Below are 20,060 nucleotides of genomic sequence, written 5' to 3'. Positions count from 1 at the left end.
CAGCTTCTCTGATTTGTTCTTCAGCCTCCATTTTTGTCTTGGTAGACATGGTTCCTGTTTTCTTGTGTTGGGGTGCCCTCCGGTGTTTATCTTCTGAACTGCAGGTTCTTCTTCGAGTGATTGCTCATATCCATTCCAGTTAGGTGTACGCGCCGCGCGTGCACATTCGTCGGAAAACTTTTACCCTAGCCACTCAGTGGGCCGGCAGGTCGCCCCCTAGAGTGGCGCCACCATGGCGCTCCATATATACTCCTGCCGGCCCACCCGCTCCTCAGTTCCTTCTTACCGCCCGTGTCGGTCGTTGGAACAGTGGAGCGCGGCTTAGCTGACCTCCACTTCCCTAGCTACTCGTTTTCTCGTATATAATTATGCAGTTATAACACTTTTATATATGTATATTTGTATGGTTATACGTTTTTCCTTTGCTAACATGGTTAGTTTAGTTAGCGGGGTTCAGGAAGTAGCCCTTCCATGAGCCCAGTGCCGGAGCCATGCATGGCTCACCAGATTTTCAAAAGGGGCCCGGCTTACCAGAAGCCGCGGCCGAAGAGAGATCTACATGACTCCTGTTTGAAGAATCACACTTGACAGATAAGTGCCCCATTTGCAAGGCTTTTAAGCCGAGAACAAAAAGGTGCGGGACTTTCACTTGCCCCTCCACCTTGGGCGCGGAGCGATGTTCAAGCGGCGGGCAGAAGCGCCTCCTCGGCACCGGACCCCGCCGGTACCACCAAGGCCTCCCGGCACCGACCGTCGCCGGCACCGATGTCGACTCGGCACCGTTCCCTTCTTCCGAGGTCGAGAGAGTCTACGATTCCTGCTGGTGCCTGGCGGCTCCCCGGCACGCGCCGTGGTTGAGCCCCCTGCTCCCGCTACTTCCGTGCCACCTGCATCGCAGCCAGAGAGCTCGCCTCAGTTGCGTTATCCGGCCTGCAGAGGCACCGATGACTTCGGCTCCGTCGATTCCAGTCCCCCAGGACCAGGGAATCCGGTGCCTGGCAGCTCCCCGGCTCGCGCCGTGGTAGAGCTTACTGCTCCTGCTGCTTCTGTGTCAGCTGCACCACAGCTAGACAGCTCGTCTAAGATGGCTCGCCCGGCGCCGACGACGTCGGCACCGTCGATCCCGGTCCCACGAGGGCCGTAGAATCCGGTGCCTGACGGCTCCCCGGCACGCGCCGTGGTTGAGCGTATTGCTCCTGCTGCTTCCGTGCCAGCGGCACCGCAGCCAGAGAGCTCGTCTAGTCGGATCGCCATGCGCTGACACCTACTACGGCACCGATGACGTCGTCACCGTCGATCCCGGTCCCATAAGGGCCGTAGAATCCGGTGCCTGACGGCTCCCCGGCACGCGCCGTGGTTGAGCGTATTGCTCCTGCTGCTTCCGTGCCAGCGGCACCGCAGCCAGAGAGCTCGTCTAGTCGGATCGCCCGGCGCCGACGCCTGCTCCGGCACCGATGACGTCGTCACCGTCGATCCCGGTCCCACAAGGGCCGTGGAATCCGGTGCCTGACGGCTCCCCGGCACGCGCCGTGGTTGAGCGTTTGCTCCGGCTGCTTCCGTGCCAACGGCACCGCAGCCTGAGGGCTCGTCTACGTCGGATCGCCCGGCACCGACACCTGCTGCGGCACCGATGGCGTCGGCACCGTCGATCCCGGTCCCACACGGGCCGTAGAATCCGGTGCCTGACGGCTCCCCGGCACGCGCCGTGGTTGAGCGTATTGCTCCGGCTGCTTCCGTGCCAACGGCACCGCAGCCAGAGCTCGTCTACGTTGGATCGCCCGGCACCGACACCTGCTGCGGCACCGATGACGTCGGCACCGTCGATCCCGGTCCCGCAAGGGCCATAGTATCCGGTGCCTGACAGCTCCCCGGCGCGCGCCGTGGTCGAGCTACTTCTCCGGCTGCTTCCGTGCCCACGGCACCGCGGCCAGAGGGCTAGTCTAAGTCGGATCGCCCGGCACCGACACCTGCTTCGGCACCGTCGATCCCGGTCCCGCAAGGGCCGTAGAATCCGGTGTCCGACGGCTCCCCGGCACGCGCCGTGGTTGAGCGTATTACTCCCGCTGCTTCAGTGCGGACGGCACCCCAGCCAGACGGCTTATCTAACTCGGTTCTCCCGGCACCGGCACCTACCGAAGCTCTGATGACCTCGGTACCATGGATCCCGGCCCCACGAGGGCCGTCGAATCCGGTGCCTGACAGCTCCCCAGTACGCACTGTGGTTGAGCCTGCTGTTCCCTGCGCGCCGGAGATGTTACCAACGGCGAGGGCTCTCAGTGCCATGACGGAGTCAGTGCTGCCTGACCCGGGCACCGCCGGTACGGGTAATACAGTCTCTTCAAGGGACTGTCCCCTGTCAGTACAGCAGAGCGGCACCGTCTATGATCACGGTCCCGCAGACGCGCCAAGTCCTGTCGGCACACCGGACACCACTGGCAGTCCCGGTACTGTTTTCCTCGGTACGGGTCACACTCACTGCACCGGTCGGTATCCCGTTCGCCGACCCGCTATCGGCACCGTTCCGACATCTGGCACCGGGGCAGGTACCTTGACTCCTGTAGCTCTTCTCCGAGCCTCGAGATCTCGGTCGACCTCCCGACACCGTTCTGGTTGCGGGTCTGGATCTCGTTCCAGGTACCGATACGCCTCCCGATGCCGGTCCCCGGTGCCGAGTTGGGCAAGGTCCGAGTGAGTCAGGGACTCGGCCCGTGCCCTCTTTTAGTACCTCCATGGCCGTCCGGACACGCATCCGTGTCACCCCATATGCGCGGATTTTATGCTCAGGACCACGATCCTGATATCATGGCCAGCGGGCGCCAGCCCCGAAGCGGAAAGAGCCTTGGCGAATGCAAGGTGTATTCTGCAGGGGCCCTGCGCCTCTGGGGTGCGAAGCAACAAGCCTTGCTTAGCTGCGATACTTATAGCACCTGGGTGGAGGAGTTTCTCCCTCGAACCTCCCACCTAGAGTTCGCTGCCGTCTTGGAGGACGGGGGAAAGGATTTACCCTTTGTTGGTAAAGGCATCTTCGCGGCAGAGACAGCCCCAGACTGCGAAGCCTGCTGGACAATAGGGTCCTAATGCGTCTCAGCATGTATACGCCTGCGACCAAACGCAGGCCTTTATGGCCCCAGCCGCCATACTCTGTGCCTAGCCAGAGGCAGAACTCTGGAAAACGGCAAGGCCAAGGTGGTCGCAGACAAACGTCAGGCCCCCTAAAAAGCCAAAGTCGAGGTCCCTCGCAATTACCACTGGGACCAAAGACGGACCTTCCAAGGTTCACCGGAGGGCGGTGTACCAGTCGCAGGACGGGATCCTGATCCCGCTTTCTCCTGGCATGGCCCCAGTTACTTTTAGGTCGCTGGGTCCTGCGCACGATGGAGCATAGGTACCACCTTAAAATTGCTCCAGCCCTGTCCCCCTTCAGCGGACAAAAGGGGCTAGCGGTTTTACTCCCGTTATGCCCTAGTCCCCCACTCGACCACAGGTCAGACCTTCCTGGTCCTGCATGGACTCAACCGGTTTGGGATAAGGTTGAAGTTCTGCATGGTATCCCTGGGAACCATTATTCCATCCTTGCCTCCGGGGGGCTACTATGCCGCCCTGGATAGGAAGGACGCGTACTTTTGCAATGCCATCTTCCCTCCGCATGGGAGATGCCTCCGCTTTATAGCCAGCGGTGAATACTCCCGGTTTACGGCCATAGTCGCCGCCTACCGTAGCTATGTCGGATATGCGTTTTTCCGTATTGGGACGATTCGCTTATCCGAGGAGACTCTGCCACACAACCCACTCAGCCGTGGGCATCGTCACGGTCTTATTCACAGATCAAGGCCTGATGATTACTATAGAGCAATCCACTCTGGTTCCCACGCAGAGGTTGGGCTTCCTAGGGGCTATCTTGGTCTCCTACCTAGCCGGAGCCTGCTTATCGCAACTGCGGTTTTAGGCGATGGCATCAATCATCTGAGGTCTGAAGGCTTTCCCAACGACCTCAGCTCGTTCTTGTCTCAGTCTCCTGGGTCCATGGTTGCCCGCAAGTTTGTAACCAAACACGCCAAGCTCCGCCTCCGTCCTCTCCAAGTCTGGCCCACCTCGGCGTACCGCTTGGACAGGGAGCCAATGGTCATGGTAGTCACCGTTCCCTCGAACGCCTTAGGCTCCCTAGAGTGGTGGCTAACCCCCTCCTTGGTGTGGACAGGATGCGGTTTCATCCGCCCCAGCCCTCACTGCCCCTGACGGCGGACGCATCATCTCTCTGCTCGAGTGCTCATGGTCACCTCCGAGCTTAAGGCCTTCGGTCTTCTAGAGAGCTGGCATTCCTCATTAATGCCCCAAAAATCAGAGTAGTCCGCCTGGCATGCCAGGGGTTCCAGCGGCAGCTGCGAGGCCGTTGTATCTCGGTGTTTACAGCCAACACAATGGCCAGGTGCTTCATAAGCATTCAGGGGGGACATAGTCCTCCCCCCTTTTTTGTCAGGAGGCCATCCATTTCCGGGTCTTTTGCATGGCCCGCTCGATGGAGCTGGCGACGTCCTTTCTCCCAGGCGTTCGGAACGTCTTATCTCTTTGACTCAGCAGGTCTTTCCTGTCTTACGAGTCATCACTCTGCCCCATGTGAGGCGTCCCGCTTTCCGGAAGTGGAAATGGTTCCTCACACAGACCTGTTCGCTCACCGCGAGTGCAGGAAATGCCAGGTGTTCTGCTCCTTCCAAGGTCTCTCCTCGGAATCGATCTTGGACGCATTCCTGATACCGTGGAACGGCCAACTGCATTATGCCTTCCCGCTGTTCCCACTGGTTCGTTACGTCCTGCTCAAATTCCGCAGGGGCGGAGCGTGCGTCATCATGATCACTCCAGAGTGGTCCAGGCAGCACTGACATACCACGTTGCTCGGCCTGTCAGCCCAGACCTCATCACTCAGGGCAATGACAGGCTTCGTCACTCGGACCTGCAGCCTCTTCGCCTCACGGTGGCTCCTGCGTACCTGAGTCGGGGTGACAGGCAGCCTTCCACCTGGTCAACGTACCGAGCCAGGTGGAAGCGTTTCCTTTACAGCTGCAGTACGCTCGATCTTGCTCCTGCTGAGGTCTCGATCCCCTCTATTTGGCCTGCCTCTGGCCTTCAGCGGCAGGATCTGGCGGTATCATCGCTGAGGATATTCTCAGCAGCCATCCCTACCTTCCAGCAGGCTAAGATGGACGTTCAGTGTCCCACGCTCTATGGGTTCGAGGTCCCTCAAGGGCTTGGAGCGCTTGCACCCTCGGGTGCGCCGCCCAGCCCCGCCCTGGGGCCTCAACCTAGTCTTGGCCAGACGGGTCTCTGAGATCAGAGCTCTTACGAAGGTTCCACAAAGACAAGGTGCAGTTGTGACCGCACCCGGCTTTCCTCCCTAAGGTGTTTTGGCCTTTCATGTTACCCACAGCTCAACGCAATGGGCATAACCTTTGCACTCCTTGGACATCTGTGGAGTGCTCGCATTATCTTGTGCTGACAGAATCATTTCCTAAGGTGCCCCAGCTCTGCCCCGGTAGCGGGCCAAAGGGAGGGCTTGCTTGTTTTCCTCTCAGAGGATCTCATCTTGGGTGATGGCGGACATCCCCACTTGTTCTGATTTGGCTCATATTTCACCAAGCCACATCACCGTGCATTCTACCAGGGCTCAGGCTTCATCTGCCGCCTTGCTGGCTCGTGTTTCTACCCACGAGACCTGTCGCGAAGCTCCATTGGTCCTCGGTCCTTACCTTTGCTTCGCAGTATGCTCTGGTTCAGCAGTCAAGAGAGGCTGTAGCCTCTGGCTCGGCAGTTTTATTCTGCCACATTTCACTCCGACCCCACCGCCTTTGTAAGGCTTGGGATTCACCTAACTGGAATGGATATGAGCAATCACTCGAAGAAGAAAAGACGGTTACTCACCTTTGTAACTGTTGTTCTTCGAGATGTGTTGCTCATATCCATTCCGCACCCGCCCTCCTTCCCCACTGTCGGAGTAGCCGGCAAGAAGGAACTGAGGAGCGGGTGGGCCGGCAGGAGTATATATGGAGCGCCATGGTGGCGCCACTCTAGGGGGCGACCTGCCGGCCCACTGAGTGGCTAGGGTAAAAGTTTTCCGACGAATGTGCACGCGCGGCGCGTACACCTAACTGGAATGGATATGAGCAACACATCTCGAAGAACAACAGTTACAAAGGTGAGTAACCGTCTTTTCTCTGTTGCCTCCTGAAGTCTGCCTAGCAACAGTGCCTTTAGCTAATCTTCAATGTTAAGTAAACCTGAAAAATCACTTTATTTGCATTTATATAGTGCTGGACTCTCAATGGGAGTGCTATTGTGTGACAAAAGACTCTTATTAGCACCTTAATGACTTCTTGCTTAACATGCAAGCCACAAACTGCCAGAGAGAGCAGAAAAAAAAATTCTCTCTGGTTCCCTTTTAAAACCAAACTGTTTCTCTCTGCTAAAAAGCCCTTAGCAGAGAAAAGAAAAATATAATATTCCTACTGGCTTCTGGATTCTGTCTATCTCCCACCGCTGCTACACCATGTCATAACCTTAGTCCCAGATTTGGACCTTAGCGTCCAAAATATGGGGGTTAGCATGAAAACCTCCAAGCTTAGCTACCAGCTTGGACTTGGTACTTGCTGCCACCACCCAAAAAATTAGAGTGTTTTGGGGCACTCTGGTCCCCCTGAAAAACCTTCCCTGGGGACCCCAAGACCCAAATCCCTTGAGTCTCACAACAAAGGGAAATAATCCTTTTTCCCTTCCCCCCTCCAGGTGCTCCTGGAGAGATACACAGACACAAGCTCTGTGAATCCAAACAGAGTGACTCCTCCTCTCCGTTTCCAGTCCTGGAAACAAAAGCACTTTCCTATTCCCCCAGAGGGAATGCAAAATCAGGCTAGCAAATCCAACACACACACAGATCTCCCCTGATTTCTTCCTCTCACCAATTCCCTGGTGAGTACAGACTCAATTTCCCTGAAGTAAAGAAAAACTCCAACAGGTCTTAAAAGAAAGAAAATACATACAAATGGTCTCTCTGTATTAAAGTGACAAAATACAGGGTCGATTGCGTAAAAGAATATTGAATAAACAGCCTTATTCAAAAAGAATACAAATCAAAGCACTCCAGCACTTATATTCATGCAAATACCAAAGAAAAGAAACAATATAACTTACTATCTGATCTCTTTGTCCTTACACTTAGAAACAGAAGACTAGAAAGTAGAAACTACTTCTCCAAAGCTCAGAGAAAGCAGGCAGCCAGAAAACAAAGACTCAGACACAAAATTCCCTCCACCCAAAGTTGAAAAAATCCGGTTTCCTGATTGGTCCTCTGGTCAGGTGCTTCAGGTGAAAGAGACATTAACCCTTAGCTATCTGTTTATGACAGCACTGACTGGATGTTTTATAGATAAACAGTGAATACCATGACAAATACATCTTAAACACAATTTTATGTATATATGAGAAAAAATAAGTCGTGTATTTCAATAATAATACTTGGCACTTTCCATTGCCAAAGTGTTGTACAGACCTTAATTAATTCTATCTCTGTGGAACAGATATTATCCCCATTTACAGAAGGCGAAAGTGAGGCAAAAAGATTGCTTCATCCTACAAAATGCAGGGCATGTTGGCCCTGATCCAGCAAAACACTTAAGTATGTGCTTAGCATTAAGCACATGAACATTTCCATTGACACCAAATGCTTAAAGTTAAACAGATGGTGGAGTGCTGTGCTAGATCAGGGTTATCATCAGCACCTTGCCACGATCAAGCCCTAAGTGATTTGGCAAAGGCTACGCAGTGCCTCATTGGCAAAGCAGGAATTAGAACTCAGGAAAACTTGGCTCCAGACTTTTAGACCATGCTGTTTGTCAAAGGTCCCAAATCTGCCTAGAACACTGAGACCTGACCAAGTGTGTAGCAGAGCCCGGGAAAGAATCTGGTACTTGGAAGATCTTGCAACCCCAAAGATACTGCATGGGGTTGCAATATCTGTTACATTCCCCCCAATTATGCAATCCTAGCTAAACCCACAATACTACATAAACTTAATGTATTTCAAGAGTATTGCAAGAAATGTCCATTTTATAGCTGGCTGAAAATTAGGCATAAAGAGGTGAAGGGTCACATTTTCAAAGGTGGCATCTAATTCTGATTGCCTCTATTTTAGATACCATGGGCCTGATTTTTCAGGAGCATCCTGAGCTCCTGTTTCCTTCTTTACAGTTGTAGGTGCTCAAAGACTTAGAAAATCAGGCCCTTGGCATTCAAAGTTGGGCACCCAAAATTATAGAGCATTTTTGAAAATATGACCCAATGTAAATTGCCCACTGTTTCTGATAAGGAAATGGAATTCAGGACTTCCAACTAGTTTTCAGTGTCATTTAATCACCTCCTACACTGTGGTGTGTTCTGACTAAGTCATAACCTCTCCTGGGTGGTGTTGTGGACTGCTGAAGAAAGACATCTGCTCAGCTATCAATTCCAGTCTGTTCAAGGATGTGAATAATTCATAAAAATGTACTAAGGAGGAGATGGAGAATTATACTGAAAATATTAGGACTTTTGTGATACAGCTTCACCTTTAATTTTGCACTAGAGTTTGGCCACCCACTTTAAAAAAAAAAAAAGGAATACCAGAATGAAAACAAGATCCACAGAAGAGGAACAAAAATTAATAGAAAGATAAGGCAATTTCCATATTAAGAGATTAAAAGGACTAGGAGGATTTGGTTCGAAAAGGGGAAGAAGATTAAGAAAAGACATGATACCAGTACATTAAAATTAGTAAATGCTATAGTTATGTTTATTGTGAATTTATTTGCTCAAGTTGGCAGTCAGTTTAGCATTTTTAATGTTAATTTTATGAAAGGTTTTACCTTGAGGTTATAAAAGCTCTATCTAGCATAGTTGTTTTGAATTAGATAATATCCACTGTGACAGACTGACAATATCCTGCACAAAGTCTTATGGAATTAAGATAAGTTTTATTGAGTGAGGTAAAATTTTACTGAATTAGCACCTGTGTGGTACATTGTATTAAACTGTGACTGTGTATGTGATGTTGTATATACCTTCTCTGACAGGGAGTGGGGATGCCAATGAACATCCCCCATTATCAGCCTTTGAAGCTTCTTCCCCTGCCCCAAGGAAAAATGCATATACTCTAAATACTCCAGACACCAACAGAGAGAAAATATTTTTATATAAAAGCCTAGGATTTAACCTGAGTCAGGGCTTTCTCCCTGACAGGCCAAATGGACAGGACTCCTGGTCCACAGAGGACCCCAATCCTTAGGGGAGGGTTGGAAGGACTGAGGCCATAAGACTGGGTTGTGTTCTGAGCTGAACTGTGATGAACATGTAACCAAAAGGCTGCGCCTAGGGTGAGGGAGTTCAAGTACTTATCCTGTCAGCACCCATGTTAGAGCTGGGGTGAACTCTGGTAAGCTTCTTTGCATGCGCGCAGGTTCTTTTATTGTTTTTGTATGTTCTCTCTGTAATGCTCTTTACCTTCAGACTAAAGTAGGCTTGCTTAGAAAACTGTGTGGTACTTATATCTGTAGCAGTCACTCTTTCAGTCTCTGAAGAGAAAGCAAGCAGCTCTGTTGAGGCAGACTTGGAAATACCCAGGGCCAGGGCCTCTGTGTCCTCTAGAAAGGCATTGTTGAGCAGTTGAGAGATTTTCAGAAAAGAAACAACTCTAAGCCCCCACTGCCTTTTTTTTAGATTTACACAACTCTGGGTTAGTTCCTAACCCCATTACACCCCATCCTCAACTGTCACTTCTTAATTGTTCATTTACTTGAGCGACGTCTTTTCTGTTCACCTTGTCCACCAGTGACTCCTATGAGCCACGGTCACCTCCCTCCTCTACAGGGTGGACAATGAGAGGCCCTCATGCTCATCAGTCTTCCTCATGAGCAGTTGGTTTTCACGTCCATGTGAAGTTCCAGGCTTTTAACCCATCAGTGATCTAGAGGCTGCTTTCTAAACAGGGAATTTGGAGATGCCTGAGTGTACATGTTTAGCCGTTGAAAATAATTTATAGTCTGTGACAGTGAATGAATATGTTTTCCTGACCTCTTTTGCTTCCAGATTATCAAGTTAGAAAAGCTTTGGTTGGGATTGTATTGCTTCCTTTGGATTTTCTCAAACTACTAGATCCCACTCTCTTCTGTGAAGTGAAAGACGACAGGAGTCTTAGGCTAGTCCTTTGCAGAAAGCAGCACCATTTGCTGTCACGTTTGACAGCGAGCACCAAAGCCACCATCAACTATATAGTATTTGCAACCAAAAGCCACCGTCAGCAGAATGATTCATGTAAGGAGTATATATTTGTTCTGTTAGATCATGAGTGTTTCCTCCAAGGATAGAGTCAACCGTGAAAGACCCAAAATAAAAGCTGATTATTTTCCAGGCACCATCCACCACATTTCTTGCTCACAGTCTTCTTGTAAATAGGTTCTATATCCAACTCGATGATTTCTCCACAGCATATGTTGAGATTTTCAAATGGAACAGCTCAAATGTAGTGCTAAAAAATTGCAGTTAAGGTTTCCAAGTCCACTTTTTTGTAGGAACCTTCTTAGGAAATTCTTGTGAAATATTCTCTGATGTTCATTTTTCCTGCATGAGTGAAACCACTCGTTATAGTTGTGCTGATCTCAAAGGATTCACCCGTTTTTGTAACACTGGTTGCCTGACCTGCAAATTTCCCCTTTACCCTTGACTCTAGTGTTTTGAAAGAAAGCTAAGCCCATGCAGGAGGTAAGAACAAAACTGAAACACTAGATTGGCAGGTGTTGCCTGTTTTAGAAACACGTATTTACAAGGCATTCTCAAAATAGAGATAAGGTTAGGAGCTGATGAGAATTGTGCACCACCTTCTCAGCAAACTTCTACAAGTAGGGACCATCTTTTTATTGTTTTTGTACCATGCCTGACTCAGTAGGGTCCTGGTCCGTAACTGGGGTTCCTATTGCTATTGCAATAAAAATAATAATAATTAGTTACTGATCCCTTCTCTCATCCAAACTCTGAATGGATTTGTGGTGTTTGCACTTTTTTCGATTTAATTTAACATTTTTCTGTGACACGATTTTTTCCAGAGCCGTTCAGCAATCTGTTATAGATTATTTTACTTTCAGTAAGAACTGTGGTCACCTTAGGAAAAAAAGTTCTTTTCTCTTCCAGAAAAACTTGCCAAGAATCTGTTGATTAGAATAAGGGCAAAGTAAACACCTCCCAGCTATGTCCATTACACTAACTGCACTGTGTGAATTATAACCAAATTTCATACACAGAATCAGCAACTCAGAGCTGTGCTCCTGCAGCTCCGAAATCCAGCAGGAGTTTTATAGTACTTGGTTGATGTTTTGTTGAGTATATTGTCACACCTACACTATGAGTCTCTGCAGTGTGCATGCATGAAACAGCCCGGTAGCTGAATACACACTCGGGACTGATTTGTACGACATAGAACAAAATGTTTCTGAACAGTAAAATGCTGTATTGCTTAAAGAAATATAAAATGGATTGCTTGGCTTGCCACGTGTATTATTAGCCTGTCTTGCAAAACTGCATTTCTCCAGCTACACTGCATGCACGTTGTGCAGTGAGATTAATGCTGAAGCCTATCACATTACTGGAGCGCAAATGGGCTAGAATGTGATCTAATGACAGCTTATGTGTTGGCACATTGTTCCAGCAAATTTACTATTGTCAGAGAGTGCTTGCAAATGATATCATGCCTTTTGGAGCTAACGGCGGGGAAAAGGAAGCACCACTTGTTTCTCAAAAGATGTTGACTGAGTGGAGAAAACCCAGAGAAGAGTAACACAAAGGAGAGGGTTGGGAGAAGTGACTACTGAGGAAAGATTAGGAGCATTAAATATGGACTGTTTGCCTCAGCAGCAATGAACAGGGAGAAGCCCATGCGTACTTGAAGGTTGTCAGCATTGAGGAGGAAAAGGAACGATTCAGCATAACAAAGGTTGCGGGCGGGGGCGTTGACTAGCAGGAATATAAATTAATATATGGAAAATGTATACTTAGCAGGACAAACGTCCTGATAGTGAGATGTCTCAGGCTATGGAATAGTCTTCCAAGTGAAGTAGTTGAAACTACATCTCTGGGCATATTTAAAGCTACTAAACTTGTGTTAATCTAAATAGAGAGATGAGTGGGGTTTTCAAAAGTCTCAACATTGGCATTGCTCCAATGGAAGTCAGGGAGAGCTTCTCCATGCACTCCCAGGAGAGTGGAGTTAGGCTAATGCTGAGCACTTTTGAAAATCTCACTCCAGGTGTACAGTTGGGAATAATGCTATCTTGGCAGGAAAGTAGACCAGATGATCTAACAGGCCTCTTCATCTGTAGCCTGTACCAGCCTGATGTCAGCTATTGGTTTCCTAGCAGCGTAACTCAAAGGAGGAGCAGGAGAGGGGGAAAATTATCACCTCAGAATAGCCAAAGCGATCACAAAAAATGTGGCAGCGCCTCTTTGACACCACTTCCTGCGTTGCCACCCTTTCTCTCCCTCCCTTTGTTTGAGGAGGGGGGCATTCTGCCACACCCCCTCAGCTATCCAGAGCTGCAGCATTGTCGCTTCACAGTCAGTCCCCAGGATGCTCTAGGACTCTGCAGAGAGTCTGTTATTTCTGTTCAGATTTTTGGTCCAATATTCATCTCTGTGTCATAAACAGATAGCTAAGGGTTAATGTCTCTTTCACCTGAAGCACCTGACCAGAGGACCAATCAGGAAACCGGATTTTTTCAACTTTGGGTGGAGGGAAGTGTGTGTCTAAGTCTTTGTTGTCTGGCTGCCTGCTTTCTCTGAGCTTTGGAGAAGTAGTTTCTTTTTTCTAATCTTCTGTTTCTAAGTGTAAGGACAAAGAGATCAGATAGTAAGTTATATGGTTTCTTTTCTTTGGTATTTGCATGAATATAAGTGCTGGAGTGCTTTGATTTGTATTCTTTTTGAATAAGGCTGTTTATTCAATATTCTTTTAAGCAATCGACCCTGTATTTTGTCACCTTAATACAGAGAGACCAATTGTATGTATTTTTTCTTTCTTTTTATATAAAGCTTTCTTTTAAGACCTGTTGGAGTTTTTCTTTACTTCAGGGAAATTGAGTCTGTACTCACCAGGGAATTGGTGGGAGGAAGAAATCAGGGGGGGGAGATCTGTGTGTGTTGGATTTGCTAGCCTGATTTTGCATTCCCTCTGGGTGAAGAGGAAAGTACTTTTGTTTCCAGGACTGGGAACAGAGAGGGGGAGTCACTCTGTGTAGTTTCACAGAGCTTGTGTCTGTGTATCTCTCCAGGAGCACCTGGAGGGGGGAAGGGAAAAAGGATTATTTCCCTTTGTTGTGAGACTCAAGGGATTTGGGTCTTGGGGTCCCCAGGGAAGGCTTTTCAGGGGGACCAGAGTGCCCCAAAACACTCTAATTTTTTGGGTGGTGGCAGCAAGTACCAGGTCCAAGCTGGTAACTAAGCTTGGAGGTTTTCATGCTAACCCCCATATTTTGGACGCTAAGGTCCAAATCTGGGACTAAGGTTATGATAGGGGGGCATTCTGCCACACCCCCTCAGCTATCCAGAGCTGCAGCATTGTCGCTTCACAGTCAGTCCCCAGGATGCTCTAGGACTCTGCAGAGAGTCTGTTATTTCTGTTCAGATTTTTGGTCCAATATTCATCTCTGGGTAGAAATGTCCACTCACTATGAATAGGCTGAGCTGTTCCAGACAGAACCTGGTAAATCTGGTTGGCCTGATGGGCCTGAATTGTTTTTTTAATGTGTGGCACCTACTTGAGTTTTACTTTGTTCAAGAAGCTATAAGTTCCCTGCTGGATCAGAGGTAGCTTTGGGGAAGAGATTTGATTCTACCTCTTAGTCAATAGTATTGGACTTAGGCTCTGCAGGTTACCTGCATATGTTGTCACTCATCCCGGAGCCATTAGCCGTAGTGCCATGGCCCAGTTGCAAGGAAGGATGGAGCTAGATGTAAACCCACACACCTACACAATCTTGCCAAACACAAGGGCGCACTGTGCTAGCCGATTAAAGACTGGCTTCATGAGTGTAGACAGGCAGAAAACATATAAGCCATGTGTCTTTCATTTTAAATTTCCTAGGGCAAGTGTCCCTTCTTGTGACAGGCTGGATTGCTCTGTGCAACTGTTCTCACCACATTACTGATCATACCGAAATGAGAGCAAGCCCTGGTATACTAGGTAGTCTCTGTGTTACCAGTTTGTGTTCTAAACCTGGATTGCCAAAAGTATAGGCCCTGAATCTGATCGCACTCATTTATTTTTGTTCCCACCACAGCAGGATTTCATTCAGCATTCATGGGATCAGCTAGCAAGATTCACACATTAATTCTCTCTCTCTGCAAACTTCCCTGGGAATATCTGTATCTTCTCATAATTAGAATGAATAGTAAGAAATAATTCCTCACTGCCAACATGCATGAAAAACTTGCAAAGTATGAGTCTCTTGCATGCAACTCAACTGTTCATTTGATGTAAAGTTGCATTGCTTCTGAGATTGGAGCTAATTTTTATCCACTGCCATTGGACATGCTTAATTTAAGTCTCAAATGTTTTAGCTTAAAAACACATAAACTTGATACTTTTACTTAGAAAAGTGTGGCTGCTGCCTTGCAACACATTTCACTCCGTTTATTTTTAAAACTTAAACTTCCCCAAAATGAATAGCAGAAGTAGGTGCAAGCACTGGAATGCTGCAGCCACACAAAAAAAAGTCATTTCTGTACGCCATTGAATGTATCTAACAGATTAAGTTAAGAATAAGACACCTACGCAATCTCCTGTAAACTTGCAGTGTCAGGCTTTCTCCTCTGGCTCTCTCCAAAGTTCCCTGAAAATATTTGCATTGGAAACTCCTGCTCTTAAAGGTGCAGGCCCCTTTTTACCATATAGCAGAACTGAGTGTTTCACTCTCTGGCAGAGCCATTTAGGGAAAGAGGGGTAGTGTCCTCTTGTGTGTTATACATTATTATTAATAATAGTTTGGTTTACTTGTACTGTCATAGCTCCTAGGACCCCTAGTCATGGCCTAGGACCCACTTGTGCTAGATGCTGTACAAACACAACAAAAGGTTCACAGTCTAAATATGTTTAAACTTTCAGCTTTGCACATTGGATCACCGTTTCTTTTGAGGACAGAAGCTCTCTAGCAATCCAAAGAGCGAGTACAGCACAGGCATCACCAGGGTAAATTTTCCTTATGCAATGTTCCAAAGTGCCCCCACAAACCTGCCCTCCAGGGCCAATCAGTCAGAGTAGTTCTGTCTCCATGGATTTCCAGTCCTTAGCCCCCCTGCTCAGTACTCCACAAGCCCCCATGACTGTGATGGTGGTGTTTGCATGGAAGACACCTGCCCAGACTGAGATGGAGAGCTGCCAATTCATTCCACTAAAGTCACTGATCTGCAGACAGGCTGGGCAACTTTTGAATGGGCAGTGTAGTGGTGAGGAGTTCTTGTATCCCTATATCAAGCCTTGGAGGCACCTTTGTTCATTCAATGGAAGGGGGGTTCTATTCCCAGCCAGCCCCTGAGGGTACATCTACTCAGCCGGCAGCAGCCCATGGCAGCGACCCTCCCAGGCCAACTCGACAGACACAGACTCAGGCTCCTGCTACAGCATTAACAGCTGTAAGAGACCGTGCTTTTATGTTGCACCTCGGGCTGGTGCTCAGGGTCTGAAGCCTAGGGATGGGGGTGGACTTCAGCTTTGGAACTCCAGCCCAAGCCTCAATGTCTACACAGCATTTTTCAGCACCATAGCGTGAGCCCACGTCCGTCACCCTGGGCTCAGCGGTTCACTGCTGTGGATGATGTAGTAAGCGTACCCTGAATTATCTGAGCCCATGTGGTTGCTCTGCCTTTAAGACTCCAACAGCTGAGATAACATTAAGAAAAGACCAAACCGTTGACATGTGAGAATGTGGGTTTGCTGAATGACCCAGGCTTGGCCCAGTGATCTCATCAGCTCCTCTCTGAGTATGTTGAGCAATAAGTCCGGAACAGTGGACACCGAAACGAAGTATTTAGCTGTGTAACAGGCCACAGGTTGCAGGGAGAGTGACTGGGGGAAGAGTCAGCTAAGGATATGTCTGCATTGCAGTCCTGGGGTGTGATTGCAGCTCATGTAGACATACCCAGACTAGCTCTAATCTAGCTAGCTTGGGTTCTGGAGGCATGGCCTGCCATGGCTTCACAGCTGGATTTCAGCTTGGGCACGTTTGCCTGAGCTGCCATCACATCTTGTGGTGGTAGGCAGACAAAACTACACAGGATCATTTCAGGGGGCAAGGCAAAGATGCTACATTTATTATGATAACAATTTGATCTATAACCACTAGCTAATACCTTCATACTTACACACACACCCCAAATATTCTGCAGCTGCTGCATAGTTACCAGTCCTGAACATAGCTTGAGTCTGTGGCTTGATTTTGCAGCTTAGGTTCATAGCTTGTGGTGACTAACTGGCCAGGAAAGCCAGGCACAAGAAAGGGTTGGGTCTGCCCTCCCATGCTGGCAGCAGAACGTTACCCTCCAAAGTCTTCCATCTCACCCATCCTTTTTTGTAGGCTTTAGTTTGAATCCAGAGTCTATAGGTCTTGCTGTGTCACACTGTCTCTGGGTTTGATGTGATTGATCACCCATCAATTGCGGACATGACTTTCAGCCTCAGACCTGGCTTTGATCTTCCTTCCATTGTACTTTTGTTCTTTTCTTTTTAGGGTGACCTTTTTTTACTTTGTTAGGGCTGTTGTCTGCATTTTCAGCTGTTGGTGTTTGAACTCTATTTCATCAGGACAGGCTGGTGCTGGAGGTTGATTTAATCATCCATACATACCTCATTCACACATCTAAACTAATAAGATTACAGCAGGGTTTTGCAAAAACGAAGGTTGCGGTAAGTTTTACAAAATGGAGTAAGCGTTGTAAAATGGAGTTTGAATTACAATATGGCAAACAGTGAACAGACGTAGACAAGTGTAGTGAATGGCACACAGTGAACAGAAGTTACAATACTGAAACAGTGCAAGTCTCAGTGATTTAATCAGGAATTGGATTGACAGTGAAACTTACAAGGGCAACTGGCTGAACAGCTTTGGCTCTTAACAAGCATCTTAACCGTCAATTAGCCAGTTATTGGGGTAACCAGTTTTGTGAATGAATGTTGTTTCATTCATAAAACTTTACTTATGAAGTTACATTAATAAAGTGAACAATTTAAAACAATTTCATGCATTAGTTCTACAGTGGCTGTGGAGATACCCTAAGAGATTGGTCCTTTTGGTTCCCTTTGCTAAAGCTGTTTTTGCAGGGTTTTGACACACTGGAAATATCTGTATGACTGTGTAGAAATCTTATGTCTGACTTGGTTTCCTCATTCAGGTTTATACTGCAGCCTGACCAGTTGCATAGAGTTAAATCAAAACAGACTGTAAAGGGGGGTTGTTAAGGAACCCAGGAACAGTAAAACAATGACACAGATAAGACAGTCTCTGAGGTGCCCACTTAAAGGAGTTAAGACAACAAGAGCTTGGCCATCAATTGGGGAAAGAAGCTGGAACCATCCAGCTTAAGATGTTTTTCTCTTCCCAGGGCTAAGACTGAGTTCAAAAGACCCTCAGGGGTTAAAAGCTGCCCTAGCAGAAAGGGAGAGAGGGGGAATACAGTGCAGGGATACAGAGTCAGCAGGGAGGCTGACAGACAGTCCTGAGAGCCAGGGTCTGCAGCTAGCTAGCTGTAACGTGGTACTCAGAGAGAATAGGGGACACTGAGGCTTAGTCATGTCTACCTCAGGGCTGGAGGGGAGTGCCAAGCATAGGTAAAACAGTATGTGTATAGGTATCTCTGTTATTTTTTAAATCTACTCTCAGCTCTGTGTACTGTTTGGGCAAATAAATCATATTTTGATTTAGAGAAATGGCTTCTGTGTCACTGCACAGTGTTACTGGCTCCCAAAGGAGAGCTCTGGCAGGATCAAGCCCACAGGGAGCTGCTGGTATCATGGTATACCAGGAAGGTATAATCCAGAGAGCCAGTCAGAAAGTGGTTGGATTGCACTGCAGACTCCTGCCCCAAGGAGGTGTGGAGGCCTGGGCCTGTCACTTGGAAGGGGTGCACTCAGGGGACTGGGCAAGGCTCTCAGAAGGAGCAGCTTACTTAGGTACTGTGACAGGAGGAGGGTCTGGAACTGCCCCTTCTCGGCCATCATATGAATAGCCCCTTCTCGGCCATCACTCCAGCCCAGGTGTGGGGAACCACATTAGCTGGTGGACTGGCTCACCACAAATTTCCGCATCACACTGGCTTGTGTCGAGCTGGCATGAAGTCCTGGCCCACCCTGTCCAGAGTACTATGCCTACTCCTAAGAAACCTTTCCCACCCACCCCTCAGACACATGGAAGTGCAGCGGTTCCCGCAAGCTGAGGGCATGCCATGGTGCGAGTACTGCTGAGTGAATTCACCGTAAGTGTGTGTAACTTCCCAGGTGCCCCTTGGCCAGCTAAGATGACCAGGTGGGTTCTGCCAGCACATAATCCCCAGACGTCAGTATTTCTGTGAGTAACATGTTATCTGCATGCATTATTTTGGTCGCTTGTAAATATGGGATATTTGGCCTCGTAGTTTCCTCCAGCACTTCTGGACTGAGCATCAGGCCTGTCAAACTGCTCCATCCAGTTTGGGGTGCTGAGGCTGTGTTGCCTGTATTTCCCCCATTCTTTGGAAACCCTAACATTTCCCATGTGTTGTTCAAACCATAGTTCCAACATGCCCACAATAACTTACGTATGTGCCAGAGGAGAGGAGCACTCTGCAGCCCAGTCTTTCAGGTAGCCCTCAGGCCCGCTGTAGTGTATCCATTTTCTATGTGGCCTATTGACTAGGATGCTATTCTGAGACTGAAGAGACCTGACTTCAAATCCTTGCTGTGCCACAGCCCCTCTGTGTAACTTAGACAAGTCACTTAGGCCCAGATCCTGAAAGGTATTAGGTTTCTAATTTCCATTGAAATCCTGAATACCATTGAGGATCTAGGCTTTAGTCTCTCTCTCTTTTTTTGTATGGGGGGAGATATACCTATCTGATAGAACCGGAAGGGATCTCGAAAGGTCATCAAGTCCAGCCCCCTGCCTTAACTAGTAGGACCAAGTACTGATTTTGCCCCAGATCCCTAAGTGACCCCCTCAAGGATTGAACTCACAACCCCTGGGTTTAGCAGGCCAATATTCAAACCACTGAGTTATCCCTCCCTCTCCCCACCTCACTTCCTCCTCTGTAAAATGGGGATAATAGTGCTTTCCTAGATATGGGATGCTTGTAAGGATAAATACATTAAAGATAAGACAGTTATGAGGGTGATATACGTACTTAAGATAGCTAGAGCTGATGTCTCTAATATTATGATGTGTGATGGGATACCCATGTTACTAGCTAGGCCCTGCAAGAATTTCATCTGGAGATCGGGACACCCTGCACTGTGCCTGTTTCTATGGTGATTCACTGTATGTTCTTGCTTTAGAATTTCATTTCCTCTTGTGGCAAGACGAGGGAAGGCATGAGCAGTTGTAAATAACCACCGCGTGTGTGCAGCCAAACTGACTGAATTCGTCATGTGAGAGTCTGGGGGCACTTGAATGTCGCAGCGGATGGTGCAGCAGGAATTTATTCTGTCTACGTGGAACACTTCACATTTCTGTTCCTTTAATCACCTTTAACTGATCTCAGCCCATTTTTGGGGACTGCTCAGCATTTTAATCATATCGTTCAAATGACACCACTGATGGACGGATGGAAAAATACCTGTTAGCTGAGTAAGTCAATTTCCCTGGAAGGAAAGGATACAATCTCCTGATAGAGGCCCTATCTGATAGTAAACTGATATTAAGCTTGATTTTAATGCAAAAGCTTCTTTTTAATAATTCATCATCAACAACCAGAATATTAAATGACTTTTTACGTGAAAAGGAATCTTGGCTGTTGGTCAATAAAACCAA

At 48.2% G+C, this 20,060-nt stretch overlaps 1 pseudogene; it reads right to left on the bottom strand.

Annotated features, from left to right (window-relative positions):
- Positions 1-7,402: 7,402 nt before the first annotated feature.
- On the bottom strand, positions 7,403-10,633 carry LOC115660458 (annotated as a pseudogene).
- Positions 10,634-20,060: the final 9,427 nt, after the last annotated feature.

Source organism: Gopherus evgoodei, chromosome 12 (assembly GCF_007399415.2).
Source record: "Gopherus evgoodei ecotype Sinaloan lineage chromosome 12, rGopEvg1_v1.p, whole genome shotgun sequence".
In the NCBI taxonomy this organism is placed as follows: Eukaryota; Metazoa; Chordata; order Testudines; family Testudinidae; genus Gopherus; species Gopherus evgoodei.
This window is presented reverse-complemented; position numbering and strand designations above follow the sequence as displayed.